General features: G+C 45.8%; 1 pseudogene; it reads right to left on the bottom strand.

Moving 5' to 3' along the window:
* Positions 1 to 6: 6 nt before the first annotated feature.
* The window catches only part of LOC135543325 (collagen alpha-1(XVIII) chain-like), a 34769-nt pseudogene continuing 19962 nt past the window's right edge, over positions 7 to 14813 (bottom strand).

Here is a 14813-nt window from a genome sequence, read left to right as displayed (position 1 = left end):
TTTGTCTTTTTAGGCAAATCCTGTCCTGCACTGGTCAAGCCTCTGAACACCTCAACTCATGCCTCATACCCTCATTCAATCACTGCTGTGGTCCCTTTCCAACACTGTAAGTAGCCCTCATTCCCATTCCCCATAGTAGTGTACTATAAATGTCTTTATTAAATGTTTTAGGTTAAAATAATTAGTCATTGACGATTTTTGAAACACACTTTGTTGTCCCTGTGCGTTCCACACCTATACCCTGGGTCTACCCTCCTCCTATTTATTTTAAGTCACCAGCCTCCACTGGTAGGTACGTTTTGTTAGGCCTCCTGGATTGGCTGATGTGTTTGTGTGGGTGTTTCATTATGCTTATCTCTTGATCTGGCTGTAGTGTGTGTGCGTTTGGTTGGTCAGTCCTATCTCTTGAACTGTCCGATGTAGCTGTTCTCGATGCAGAGCACAGCGTAGGAGCTGTGACAGCTGCTGGTTCTCTGTTGGAGGAGCTGGCCCCCCTGTAGAGAGGAGGCCATGCCCGTCAGCGCACGCTCCCCTATACGCCACGTCTCACAGTAGTTATCCACCTGGCCGTGCCCCCTGCTGGTCGAACCGTGCCATATCATCTTGTCTGGCCTGGGTAAGGAGAGGGAATAAGGGAGAGAGAACGAGATGAAGGGATGAATCATCATATTTTTGCTTCCATTCACTTTCTCAGCTGTTAACTTTACATAACTTATCAATGCCTCCTTTATGGGTGTTGTAAAAAGAGAGGTTTTGATATTTTGTATAGTGAGTGATATGTAGAAGTGTAGTTTATCACCATGTGCCGTCTGTGAAAATGTCTTTGCCATCGAAGGAGTAGATGGGTACATTGTCCTTCACTCTGCCCTCTGAGTCACTGAAGATGGCCTCCCAACTGTCAAACAGGACCTCATCCTATAGAGGGGACAGACAAATGGTTAGGGACAGTTGCAGCCAATTACTTAAATGATATGGAATGATACTGGGATTCTGAATGAAGCTGAAAATGCATCTCAGTCTTAGCTGACAGTACCTTTAGGTTGACGATGGGCATGCGGTCTCTGTCTGACTTGCGGACGATGCTGTAAAGGTCCTGGAGCTTGGAGGAGAGGAAAGCCCGGAAGGTTCCCTTCAGCCCGATGGCCCGAGCCTGGTTGAAACACAGGAAGTCTGCCCCTCTGATACCCCGCATGTTACCCCCCTGGGGGGCGTTCAGGGCGACCAGGTGAATCTGCAGAAGGAAAGAAGAAGAAGAAAAGTCTGCTTTTAAAAACGTGCTTCCCATCACATCCACAATCAGAAGTATTTCAGCAGTGGCATGTTTTTAGGTTACATTTATGACTTTTAAATCACTGGCTACTCACGCTTGGGCCTGACGTGTGTTGGTGGCTGGGGGTCTCAGGAGGTCTGGGTCTGCGTTGTGGGGTTACAGGGTAGCGGGTGTCTGTGTAAACCGGGTTCTGTGGGACAGGGGCTGGCTGGGGCTGAACAGGGTCAGGGTTGTGCTGTCGGTCTGTATAACTGGGGTACCGTGGATCAGTGTGTGAGGGGTATCTGGGATCTGAATGTGAGGGGTAGCGCGGATCTGGCTGAGCTGGGTAGCGTGGATCAGGCTGGGCTGGGTAGCGTGGATCAGGCTGGGCTGGGTAGCGTGGATCAGGCTGGGCTGGGTAGCGTGGATCTGGCTGGGCTGGGTAGCGTGGATCTGGCTGGGCTGGGTAGCGTGGATCCGTCTGGGCTGGGTAGCGTGGATCCGGCTGAGCTGGGTAGCGTGGATCCGGGTGAGTCGAATAACGTGGGTCAGGGTGAACAGGGTGTTGTCCCTCAGGCTGTGGCTCGTGGGGGTCTAGCTGTCTGGGGGGTTGCTCTGTGGCCGTGTTAGAGGGATGGTCTGGCTGGTAGTAGACCACTGGAGGAGGGTCGACAGCTGCTACCTCATTACCCTTCAGATGGATACAGGCAGAGAAATCATGTCAATAAGATTCACTAATGTGATTAATAACTTCATTAATTGATTCCTTCACTGTCACAATAGTTTGTCAGCATTTCTCAAGTGCACATTTCCAACGACTTACCTGGTCAGGGGGTAAAGCTATGTATGGTCCAAGCTGAAAGGTAAAACTTCCAAGTTAATCATGTAAACTAACAAAGGATGAAGGTGTTGTATTTTATAAATATAGTGGCTTGCATCCATTACACCGGTAAACACTGCACCTGGATTTGCCGGAAGCCATTTCGTACTCTGATGTAAAAGTCTGTTTGGTCGACCAGATACACCAGCGTCCCCTCTGCCTGTCGTCTGGCCGTGGCTGTCATCGTGTCATATGACCTCAGGACCATCACCTGTTCAAACGTGGACGACAAGGAGCTAAATGATGCCACATCCTGGAAGTGGTGTATATATCATCACAGTGAGGCCCAGTCCAGAAACAGGCCCTAACCTCCTAGACCCTATACTAGGAATGAAGGGGTTAACAGACTCACCCCAGAGGAGTGTCCATCAGTTCCAGGTGGGCCAGGAGGGCCCGGAGGTCCAGGGATGCTGATGGCTGAGATGTAAAAAGATCATTCATTGAAGCTGTTAACCAAGGAGCTACTGTACTTCATGTCACCAGAAGGTTGTGTTCCTGCCTATGTACTGTATGTATGAGTGTGTGTGCGAGAGAGTACGCCTCACTCTGTGTTGGCCTGTAGGCTCCAGGTGAGGAGGATGATCCTGAAGGTCCGGGGGGCCCCGGTGGGCCTGGGTTCCCTTGCCTGCCTTCGTACCCTCTTCCTGGGTTACCTGGAGGGCCCTGGGGCCCTGAAGGACCGATGATGGACTCTCCCTTTGGCCCCTGGAGATCGATAGATCTTGCTCATTAAAACTTTCTAATTGAATTCCATTGTACATGTCTTTTGATGCAAGGCACTGATAAAACGTGGAGAATGCAGTAAAATAAAATGGCTGTTGTTGTTCAGTGGTTATTCTTACCGGAAGTCCTGGAGGTCCAGGTTGACCACCCTGTCCACCGTAACCGCCACCATAATATCCTCCGGCTGGCTCGCCCTTCTCCCCCTTCATCCCAGAGTCTCCTCTCTCTCCCTTCATCTCCCTCTGCAGGGACACACACACCCCACGTCATTTGACCTCACATCAAACACATAGAGACGCATGGCGGGTATGTAGTTTCGTCACTTACCTTGAAGGTGTAGATGTCAAAGTTGGACGTGAGACCTAGAGTGGAGACGATAGAACGTGAGTTCAATCAGCTCAATCTCGTGTGTTAGTACACCCAAGGCCAGCGGAGGTAAATAACTAGCTGGTTTTACTGTACCTGGTACCCCGGGTATTCCTGGTACTCCACGATCACCTTTGTCTCCTTTGGAGTCTGATGGGTGGAGGAAAAAGGCCAACATGTAATCCAACACATGACATCGTTTTACATGTAACGTTCTATGTCATGGTGTGGGACTGGCCAATGAGAATGAGTTGACTTACCAGGATATAACCGTGAGACATCATCCCTCTGAGTGTGAAACAGAACAAAGGGGAGAAGAGTTACACTACTGTACCTTGGAAAGAGACCCTATCAATTTGTAAACCCACATTAGTGACTTTGTGGGTTTTAACAACCTGACGGACTACAGCATATAACTCACAACACCAACGTCTGGGAAAGATACAATACTGGATCAGACATCTACTCACATTGAACCTGTCCAGAGGTACTGCTGGCCCGGGGTCCGGGTGGGCCAGGTGGTCCTGGAGGACCCTGAAAACATGGATCAATCTGGGTGAAACTGATGCCCTGTCTGGGTCATGACGGTCTAACCATACCACTGTATGAATCCCATCAATCACCAACCAGCGGTGTCATACTTACTCCATATCCTCCAGTCCCTCCCGCTGAATCCCCCCTCTCTCCTTTGACACCATTCAACCCAGGACGGCCCTGTAACCAACACACTGGTTCACATCCAGCAGCAGTCCATCACCATGTTAATACAATGGGAAATAGCACACTTGGATTCTTTCTAAGTCACACTTCAGTGCCATTGAGCAGACACTTTTATTCAAAGCGACTTAGTCATGTGTGCATATATTTTTACATGTGGGTGGTCCTGGGAATCAAACTCACTGTCTTGGCATTGCAAGCGCAATGCCAAGACATGCTCTACCAACTGAGCTACAGAGCACCACCACTTGGCTAATAGCTGAACAGAGATACTTACCGGTCTACCTGGCATGCCTATATCTCCCTTTAGGCCAGCTGGACCATAGGGACCCTATAGAGACAGAGAAGAATATAAATCTACCAGCTGGACCCTATAGAGACAGAGAAGAATATAAATCTACCTGCTGGACCCTATAGAGACAGAGAAGAATATAAATCTACCAGCTGGACCCTATAGAGACAGAACAATATAAATCTACCAGCTGGACCCCATAGAGACAGAACAATATCAATATACCAGCTGGACCCTATAGAGACAGAACAATATAAATCTACCAGCTGGACCCCATAGAGACAGAACAATATCAATATACCAGCTGGACCCTATAGAGACAGAACAATATCAATATACCAGCTGGACCCTATAGAGACAGAGAAGAATATAAATCTACCAGCTGGACCCCATAGAGACATAACAATATCAATATACCAGCTGGACCCTATAGAGGCAGAACAATATAAATCTACCAGCTGGACCCTATAGAGACAGAGAAGAATATAAATCTACCAGCTGGACCCTATAGAGACAGAACAATATACAATCTACCAGCTGGACCCTATAGACAGAAATCTAATATAAATCTACCAGCTGGACCCTATAGAGACAGAACAATATAAATCTACCAGACCCTATAGACAGAAGAATATAAATCTACCAGCTGGACCCTATAGAGACAGAACAATATAAATCTACCAGCTGGACCCTATAGAGACAGAACAATATATAAATCTAATCTACCAGCTGGACCCTATAGAGACAGAACACCAGCTGGATATAGAGACAGAACAATATACATCTACCAGCTGGAGACAGAACAATATAAATCTACCAGCTGGACCCTATAGAGACAGAACAATATAAATCTACCAGACCCTATAGACAGAACAATATAAATCTACCAGCTGGACCCTATAGAGACAGAACAATATAAATCTACCAGCTGGACCCTATAGAGACAGAACAATATAAATCTACCAGCTGGACCTATAGAGACAGAACAATATAAATCTACAAGAGACAGAGACAGAACAATATAAATCTACCAGCTGGACCCTATAGAGACAGAACAATATAAATCTACCAGCTGGACCCTATAGAGACAGAACAATATAAATCTACCAGCTGGACCCTATAGAGACAGAACAATATAAATCTACCAGCAGAACAATATACATTTACCAGCTGGACCCTATAGAGACAGAACAATATAAATCTACCAGCTGGACCCTATAGAGACAGAACAATATAAATCTACCAGCTGGACCCTATAGAGACAGAACAATATAAATCTACCAGCTGGACCCTATAGAGACAGAACAATATACATTTACCAGCTGGACCCTATAGATACAGAACAATATAAATCTAAGATGGACTAAGAGACAGAACAATATCTACACCAGCTGGACCCTATAGAGACAGAACAATATAAATCTACCAGCTGGACCCTATAGACAGAACAATATAAATCACCAGCTGGACCCTATAGAGACAGAACAATATAAATCTACCAGCTGGACCCTATAGAGACAGAAAGAATATAAATCTACCAGCTGGACCCTATAGAGACAGAACAATATAAATCTACCAGCTGGACCCTATAGAGACAGAACAATATAAATGGACCCTACCAGAACAATGGACCCTATAGAGACAGAACAATATAAATCTACCAGCTGGACCAGAACAATATAAATCTACCAGAGGACCCTATAGACAGAACAATATAAATCTACCAGCTGGACCCTATAGAGACAGAACAATATCAATACCCTAGAGACAGAACAATATAAATCTACCAGCTGGACCCTCAATATAAATCTACCAGCTGGACCCTATAGAGACAGAACAATATAAATCTACCAGCTGGACCCTATAGAGACAGAACAATATAAATCTACCAGCTGGACCCTATAGAGACAGAACAATATAAATCTACCAGCTGGACCCTATAGAGACAGAACAATATAAATCTACCAATGGACCCTATAGAGACAGAACAATATAAATCTACCAGCTGGACCCTATAGAGACAGAACAATATAAATCTACCAGCTGGACCCTATAGAGACAGAACAATATAAATCTACCTGGACCCTATAGAGACAGAACAATATAGAGACAGAACAATATAAATACCAGCTGGACCCTATAGAGACAGAACAATATAAATCTACCAGCTGGACCCTATAGAGACAGAACAATATCAATATACCAGCTGGACCCTATAGAGACAGAACAATATCAATATACCAGCTGGACCCTATAGGAACAATATACATTTACCAGACAGAGACAGAACAATATAAATCTACCAGCTGGACCCTATAGTACAGAACAATATACATTTACAGAACAATATACATTTACCAGCTGGGCCCTATAGATACAGAACAATATAAATCTACCAGATGGACTCTATAGAGACAGAGAAGAATATAAATCTACCAGCTGGACCCTATAGAGACAGAGAACAATATCAATCTACCAGCTGGACCCTATAGTGACAGAACAATATAAATCTACCAGCTGGACCCTATAGAGACAGAGAACAATATCAATCTACCAGCTGGACCCTATAGAGACAGAGAACAATATAAATCTACCAGCTGGACCCTATAGATACAGAACAATATACATTTACCAGCTGGGCCCTATAGATACAGAACAATATAAATCTACCAGATGGACCCTATAGAGCCAGAACAATATAAATCTACCAGATGGACCCTACAGAAACAGAGAACTATATACAGTACATCCATGGTTATCGATGGCTAATCAGAAAGCATGTCACTTAAAGGAGAGTACTTACAGGAGGTCCCTCAGGTCCCGGGAGTCCCTTCTCTCCCTGCACACACAGAGGTCAAAGGGTATCAACATTTTATGTTGCATGGCACATATAAAAGAGATGGACAAGCATAATAACATACAGTATTTCTACCAACTATAAATCTTGTGTGTGGTTTTTCTCACCGGTTGAGACCCCAGCCCTCCCAGGTACAGGGGTCTTCCATCAGGCCCCATGATAATACCAGGTTCTCCTTTCTCCCCCTGGACAGGACAGGGTGGAGACGTGTCAATACTTCATGCAATTTTCCCTGTACTGTACAGAAAACAAGATATGAATGAAGTTATTACCAGACCTTAGCTGCGTATCCTGGCTGTCCAGGCTCTCCTGTATCTCCCTTTGGTCCTATAGGCCCCTACAGAAGAAGTTGTGATCAGTATAAATAACAACCTTGTGTGTGTATATTTTTAAAAGAGAGTTCCATTAACATATTTTAGGCCATTTTCAATATACAACTAGTGTATAAAATCATGTTTTAGGCAGTTTTCAATGTACAGCTAGTGTATAAAATCATGTTTTAGGCAGTTTTCAATATACAACTAGAAGGCCGTACAGCATTGTTTCAGTGTTTCAACTGAAATATATATATTTTTTAAATGTTCCACTAACATGTTATATAAATAGTTTTTGCCGCAATCTCCACCATACATCTAGAACAATACTGTCCGTTTGGTGTGTCCCTTCCTACGTCCCTTCCGTCTTCAAGAGAGCGAGAGTTGCACCCCTTCTGAAAAAACCTACACTCGATCCCTCCGATGTCAACAACTACAGACCAGTATCCCTTCTTTCTTTTCTCTCAAAAACTCTTGAACGTGCCGTCCTTGGCCAGCTCTCCCGCTATCTCTCTCAGAATGACCTTCTTGATCCTAATCAGTCAGGTTTCAAGACTAGTCATTCAACTGAGACTGCTCTTCTCTGTATCACGGAGGCGCTCCGCACTGCTAAAGCTAACTCTCTCTCCTCTGCTCTCATCCTTCTAGACCTATCGGCTGCCTTCGAAACTGTGAACCATCAGATCCTCCTCTCCACCCTCTCCGAGTTTGGCATCTCCAGGGCGGCCCACGCTTGGATTGCGTCCTACCTGACAGGTCGCTCCTACCAGGTGGCGTGGCGAGAATCTGTCTCCTCGCCACGCGCTCTCACCACCGGCGTCCCCCAGGGCTCTGTTCTAGGCCCTCTCCTATTCTCGCTATACACCAAGTCACTTGGCTCTGTCATAACCTCACATGGTCTCTCCTATCATTGCTATGCAGACGACACACAATTAATCTTCTCCTTTCCCCCTTCTGATGACCAGGTGGCGAATCGCATCTCTGCATGTCTGGCAGACATATCAGTGTGGATGACGGATCACCACCTCAAGCTGAACCTCGGCAAGACGGAGCTGCTCTTCCTCCCGGGGAAGGACTGCCCGTTCCATGATCTCGCCATCACGGTTGACAACTCCATTGTGTCCTCCTCCCAGAGCGCTAAGAACCTTGGCGTGATCCTGGACAACACCCTGTCGTTCTCAACTAACATCAAGGCGGTGGCCCGTTCCTGTAGGTTCATGCTCTACAACATCCGCAGAGTACGACCCTGCCTCACACAGGAAGCGGCGCAGGTCCTAATCCAGGCACTTGTCATCTCCCGTCTGGATTACTGCAACTCGCTGTTGGCTGGGCTCCTGCCTGTGCCATTAAACCCCTACAACTCATCCAGAACGCCGCAGCCCGTCTGGTGTTCAACCTTCCCAAGTTCTCTCACGTCACCCCGCTCCTCCGCTCTCTCCACTGGCTTCCAGTTGAAGCTCGCATCCGCTACAAGACCATGGTGCTTGCCTACGGAGCTGTGAGGGGAACGGCACCGCAGTACCTCCAGGCTCTGATCAGGCCCTACACCCAAACAAGGGCACTGCGTTCATCCACCTCTGGCCTGCTCGCCTCCCTACCACTGAGGAAGTACAGTTCCCGCTCAGCCCAGTCAAAACTGTTCGCTGCTCTGGCCCCCCAATGGTGGAACAAACTCCCTCACGACGCCAGGACAGCGGAGTCAATCACCACCTTCCGGAGACACCTGAAACCCCACCTCTTCAAGGAATACCTAGGATAGGATAAAGTAATCCTTCTCACCCCCCACACATTAAATGATTTAGATGCACTATTGTAAAGTGGCTGTTCCACTGGTTGTCAGAAGGTGAATTCACCAATTTGTAAGTCGCTCTGGATAAGAGCGTCTGCTAAATGACTTAAATGTAAATGTAAATGTGTGTTTCAACTGTGAAATATCTTTAGAAACAGTCAAGGTAAATGTCTCCACTCCACTGTGTGTTCATTGGCAGTGTGATACTGATACATACTGGGAATCCTGCCCGGCCGGGAAGACCTGGTCCTCCCTGGAGAAAAGGAAATAAGGGTTAGGGTGACTATAAAACATTATAAGACATTATAAAACTGCATGTAGAGTAACATAGTGACTTGTCTGCTGAGTCAAATTCTCACCTCTCCTTGATTCCCAAGAACTCCATCAAACTAAAACGAGACAGAGACAGGTAGGTCAGTTGTGTCACTGAAACATCACTATGATCCAGAGCAGACAAGACCGTACAGTACACATCCATACTCACACTGCCTGAGGTCTGGTAGATCTGTCCCGGTGGGCCAGGGGCTCCTGGAGGTCCAGGGGGCCCCCCTTCACGCCCTGGCTCACCCTACAACACCATACACACACAACAGCATGAGAGCCATGGGACACGCAATAGATGACTTACGCTACTGTTCTTGGGGTCACTTAGAAAAGTCTTTGTTTTTGAAAGAAAAGCAAATGTTTTGTCCATTTAAAATAACATCAAATTGATTAGAAATACAGTGTAGACATTGTTAATGTTGTAAATGACTATTGTAGCTGGAAACAGCGTACAGAGGCCCATTATCAGCAACCATCACTCCTGTGTTCCAATGGCACGTTGTGTTAGCTAATCCAAGTGTATCATTTTAAAAGGCGAATTGATCATTAGAAAACTATTTTGCAATTATGTTAACACAGCTGAAAACTGTTGTTCTGATAAAAGAAGCAAGAAAATAAAAAAATCAACCACCAAAATATGGTAATCAGGAGTAGGTAACTCACCCTTTCTCCTCTGTCTCCCCTCTCCCTTTGTCTCCCTGTGTATACATAAGAAACAAAACAGAATAGGTTAGTGCACTTTGTGTGGGTTACTCTAAAGCCTAAGTAACGTTCTAATAGAGTCTGGGGAGGTGGCTGAGGGATAATGATCTTCTACCAATTGTCCTGGGAATCCGTCCATCCCTGGTGTTCCATCCCGTCCTCTTGCTCCCTCGCTCCCCTTCTCTCCCGAAAGCCCAGGCAAACCAGATCTTCCCTGTATGATGACAGGAATACAGTAAGCATTGCTATATAACAAAGATATGGCCTCCAATCAAACTTAGCAAAATATTCAAAGGGATTTCCTGGTTCTTACCGGAAGGCCAGCGATTCCGGGCGGACCCTGAAAAACAATGGATACGTGACTATGTATTAGTTGACGTAATTGTAAAGGCAATCCAAATTATGAGTGAATGGCAATATATAGATCACCTGTGGTCCTGGAATTCCTATCACTCCAGCAACACCATTGACCCCTGTCACTACGGAACCCTCCCCGTCACCCTACACAGAGAGGACACAGATACAGTTCAAAAAAGACAATTCCACAAAAATATATGTAGTCAAATATACAGTATGTAGTCAATTTGGTAACAATTTGAATGAGGGGAGCTGTGGGGTGGGAGGTTAAGCTGTAGTTGATGTTGTCTGGGTGGGTGGCAGGAGTTGTGTACAGTACTCACATAACGCACGGGGTAGGACTGTCCGGGGGGGCCGGGTGGTCCTGGAGGCCCAATCGGTCCCATGGGCCCAGGAAGCCCAGCCAAGCCCCCCTGCCCTGCCTGACCAGGCACTCCAGGGTCACCCTGAGAACCCTGGTGGTTAGGAGCGAAGAGGTGAGAGACCGAGAGAGAGATTGTAAAGGTGTGTGTGTGCATGTGTGTGTAAAAATCTGCAGTCCATTTACATGTAGACATAACAGACAAATAAAGAAGCATTCCACAAAATTGGAAACACATTTAAGCTGAATTATTACTATAACAAGCAATCAATATTGAAAATAATAAAAAACAATTATAAAAACCAATGACTGCATATAGATTATTTCCAATATAAAACATCCAGACTGATGGTAAAATATCTTAAGCAACTACATGCTATTTAAGATGTTATGTCAGAAGTCAAACAAACAAGCATATGTTCCATTTGTCCTATAATGAACACACTGGGAATTAGTTTTTGTCAGTGAATTGATTCCCCCACGTGATGAATGCAGCGGAAACCAAGGAACCAATAGTATGCAGATGAAAACAAGGAACCAATAGCAGGAGACCCATTAGTACCTGTGACCAATCACCTTCACTAAAGATACTGGTCAAAAAGTTGGAGAAGACAGACAAAAAGTTTTGCTAGAGGGAGACAAGCATAAGCATAAAATCCTCACACCCCCACCAACATCATGTTGAGACTATCGATCTCTAGGAGAAGTCCCACCACCAACATGTTTAGACTATCGATCTCTAGGAGAAGTCCCACCACCAACATGCTTAGACTATCGATCTCTAGGAGAAGTCCCACCACCAACATCATGTTGAGACTATCAATCTCTAGAGAAGTCTCTAGACTATCGATCTCTAGGAAGTCCCACCACCAACATCATGTTTAGACATGTTTAGACTATCGATCTCTAGGAGAAGTCCCACCACCAACATCATGTTTAGACTATCGATCTCTAGGAGAAGTCCCACCACCAACATCATGTTTAGAGACTCTCGATCTCTAGGAGAAGTCCCACACCACCAACATGCTTAGACTATCGATCTCTAGGAGAAGTCCCACCACCAACATCATGTTTAGACTATCGATTTAGGAGAAGTCCCACCACCAACATGCTTAGACTATCGATCTCTAGGAGAAGTCCCACCACCAACATCATGTTTAGACTATCGATCTCTAGGAGAAGTCCCACCACCAACATCATGTTGAGACTATCGATCTCTAGGAGAAGTCCCACCACCAACATGTTTAGACTATCGATCTCTAGGAGAAGTCCCACCACCAACATGTTTAGACTATCGATCTCTAGGAGAAGTCCCACCACCAACATCATGTTTAGACTATCGATTCTAGGAGAAGTCCCACCACCAACATCATGTTTAGACTATCGATCTCTAGTCCCACCACCAACATCATGAGAAGTCCCTAGGAGAAGTCCCACCAAACATCATGTTTAGACTATCGATCTTAGGAGAAGTCCCACCACCAACATCATGTTTAGACTATCGATCTCTAGGAGAAGTCCCACCACCAACATGCTTAGACTATCGATCTCTAGGAGAAGTCCCACCACCAACATGTTTAGACTATCGATCTCTAGGAGAAGTCCCACCACCAACATGCTTAGACTATCGATCTCTAGGAGAAGTCCCACCACCAACATGCTTAGACTATCGATCTCTAGGAGAAGTCCCACCACCAACATCATGTTTAGGACCCACCACCAACATATCGATCTCTAGAGAAGTCCCACCACCAACATGTTTAGACTATCGATCGATCTCTAGGAGAAGTCCCACCACCAACATGCTTAGACTATCGATCTCTAGAGAGTCCCACCACCAACATGTTTAGACTATCGATCTCTAGGAGAAGTCCCACCACCAACATCATGTTTAGACTATCGATTCCTAGGAGAAGTCCCACCACCAACATCATGTTGAGACTATCGATCTCTAGGAGAAGTCCCACCACCAACATGCTTAGACTATCGATCTCTAGGAGAGGTCCCACCACCAACATGTTTAGACTATCGATCTCTAGGAGAAGTCCCACCACCAACATCATGTTGAGACTATCGATCTCTAGGAGAAGTCCCACCACCAACATGCTTAGACTATCGATCTCTAGGAGAAGTCCCACCACCAACATGTTTAGACTATCGATCTCTAGGAGAAGTCCCACCACCAACATCATGTTTAGACTATCGATCTCTAGAAGACCACCAACATGAGACTGTCCCACCACCAACATGCTTAGACTATCGATCTCTAGGAGAAGTCCCACCACCAACATCATGTTGAGACTATCGATCTCTAGGAGAAGTCCCACCACCAACATCATGTTTAGACTATCGATCTCTAGGAGAAGTCCCACCACCAACATCATGTTTAGACTATCGATCTCTAGGAGAAGTCCCACCACCAACATGCTTAGACTGTCGATCTCTAGGAGAAGTCCCACCACCAACATGCTTAGACTATCGATCTAGGAGAAGTCCCACCACCAACATCATGGAGAAGTCCCCCACCACCAACATCATGTTTAGACTATCGATTAGAAGTTCCACTCATGTTTAGACGATCTCTAGGAGAAGTCCCACCACCAACATGTTTAGACTATCGATCTCTAGGAGAAGTCCCACCACCAACATGTTTAGACTATCGATCTCTAGGAGAAGTCCCACCACCAACATGCAGACTATCGATCTCTAGAGACTGCTTAGACTCGATCTCTAGGAGAAGTCCCACCACCAACATGCTTAGACTATCGATCTCTAGGAGAAGTCCCACCACCAACATGTTTAGACTATCGATCTCTAGGAGAAGTCCCACCACCAACATCATGTTTAGACTATCGATCTCTAGGAGAAGTCCCACCACCAACATGCTTAGACTATCGATCTCTAGGAGAAGTCCCACCACCAACATGCTTAGACTATCGATTCCTCTAGGAGAAGTCCCACCACCAACATCATGTATCGATCTCTAGACCCACCACCATGTTTAGATCTCTAGGAGAAGTCCCACCACCAACATCATGTTTAGACTATCGATCTCTAGGAGAAGTCCCACCACCAACATCATCGTTTAGAGAAGTCCCACCACCAACATGCTTAGACTGTCGATCTCTAGGAGAAGTCCCACCACCAACATGCTTAGACTATCGATCTCTAGGAGAAGTCCCACCACCAACATCATTAGACTATCGATCTCTAGGAGAAGTCCCACCACCAACATCATGTTTAGACTATCGATCTCTAGGAGAAGTCCCACCACCAACATCATGTTTAGACTATCCCACCACCAACATGCTTAGACTGTCTCTAGGAGAAGTCCCACCACATGCAACATGCTTAGACTATCGATCTCCCACCACCAACATCATGTTGAGACTATCGATCCTAGGAGAAGTCCCACCACCAACATGCTTAGACTATCGATCTCTAGGAGAAGTCCCACCACCAACATGTTTAGACTATCGATCTCAAGGAGAAGTCCCACCACCAACATCATGTTTAGACTATCGATCTCTAGTAGAAGTCCCACATCAACATCATGTTTAGACTATCAATCTCTAGGAGAGGTCCCACACCAAACAGCACCAAAGAAACAAGGTCAAAGTGAAAATAGCTATATATTTAAGATTTAGAGTATGGGTGTATTTGAGAGCTCACCCTCTCTCCACTGGGCCCTGGAAGACCTAGATCACCAGCTTCTCCCTGCGGATGAGAGGGAGAGAGAGATGGGGAAAGAGAGAGATACAGAGAGAAAGAGACAATCATCTCAAAAGGATCCCTATACAAAGGTCCAGTTCTGTGTGTGCTGTATACAGTGATATATACACTCAGCAAAAAAAGAAACACCCCTTTTTCAGGACCCTG

The sequence above is a fragment of the Oncorhynchus masou genome, chromosome 7, assembly GCF_036934945.1.
Source record: "Oncorhynchus masou masou isolate Uvic2021 chromosome 7, UVic_Omas_1.1, whole genome shotgun sequence".
In the NCBI taxonomy this organism is placed as follows: Eukaryota; Metazoa; Chordata; class Actinopteri; order Salmoniformes; family Salmonidae; genus Oncorhynchus; species Oncorhynchus masou.
Note: the sequence above shows the minus strand (reverse complement) of the source record. Positions and strands in the feature narration are given on the sequence as shown.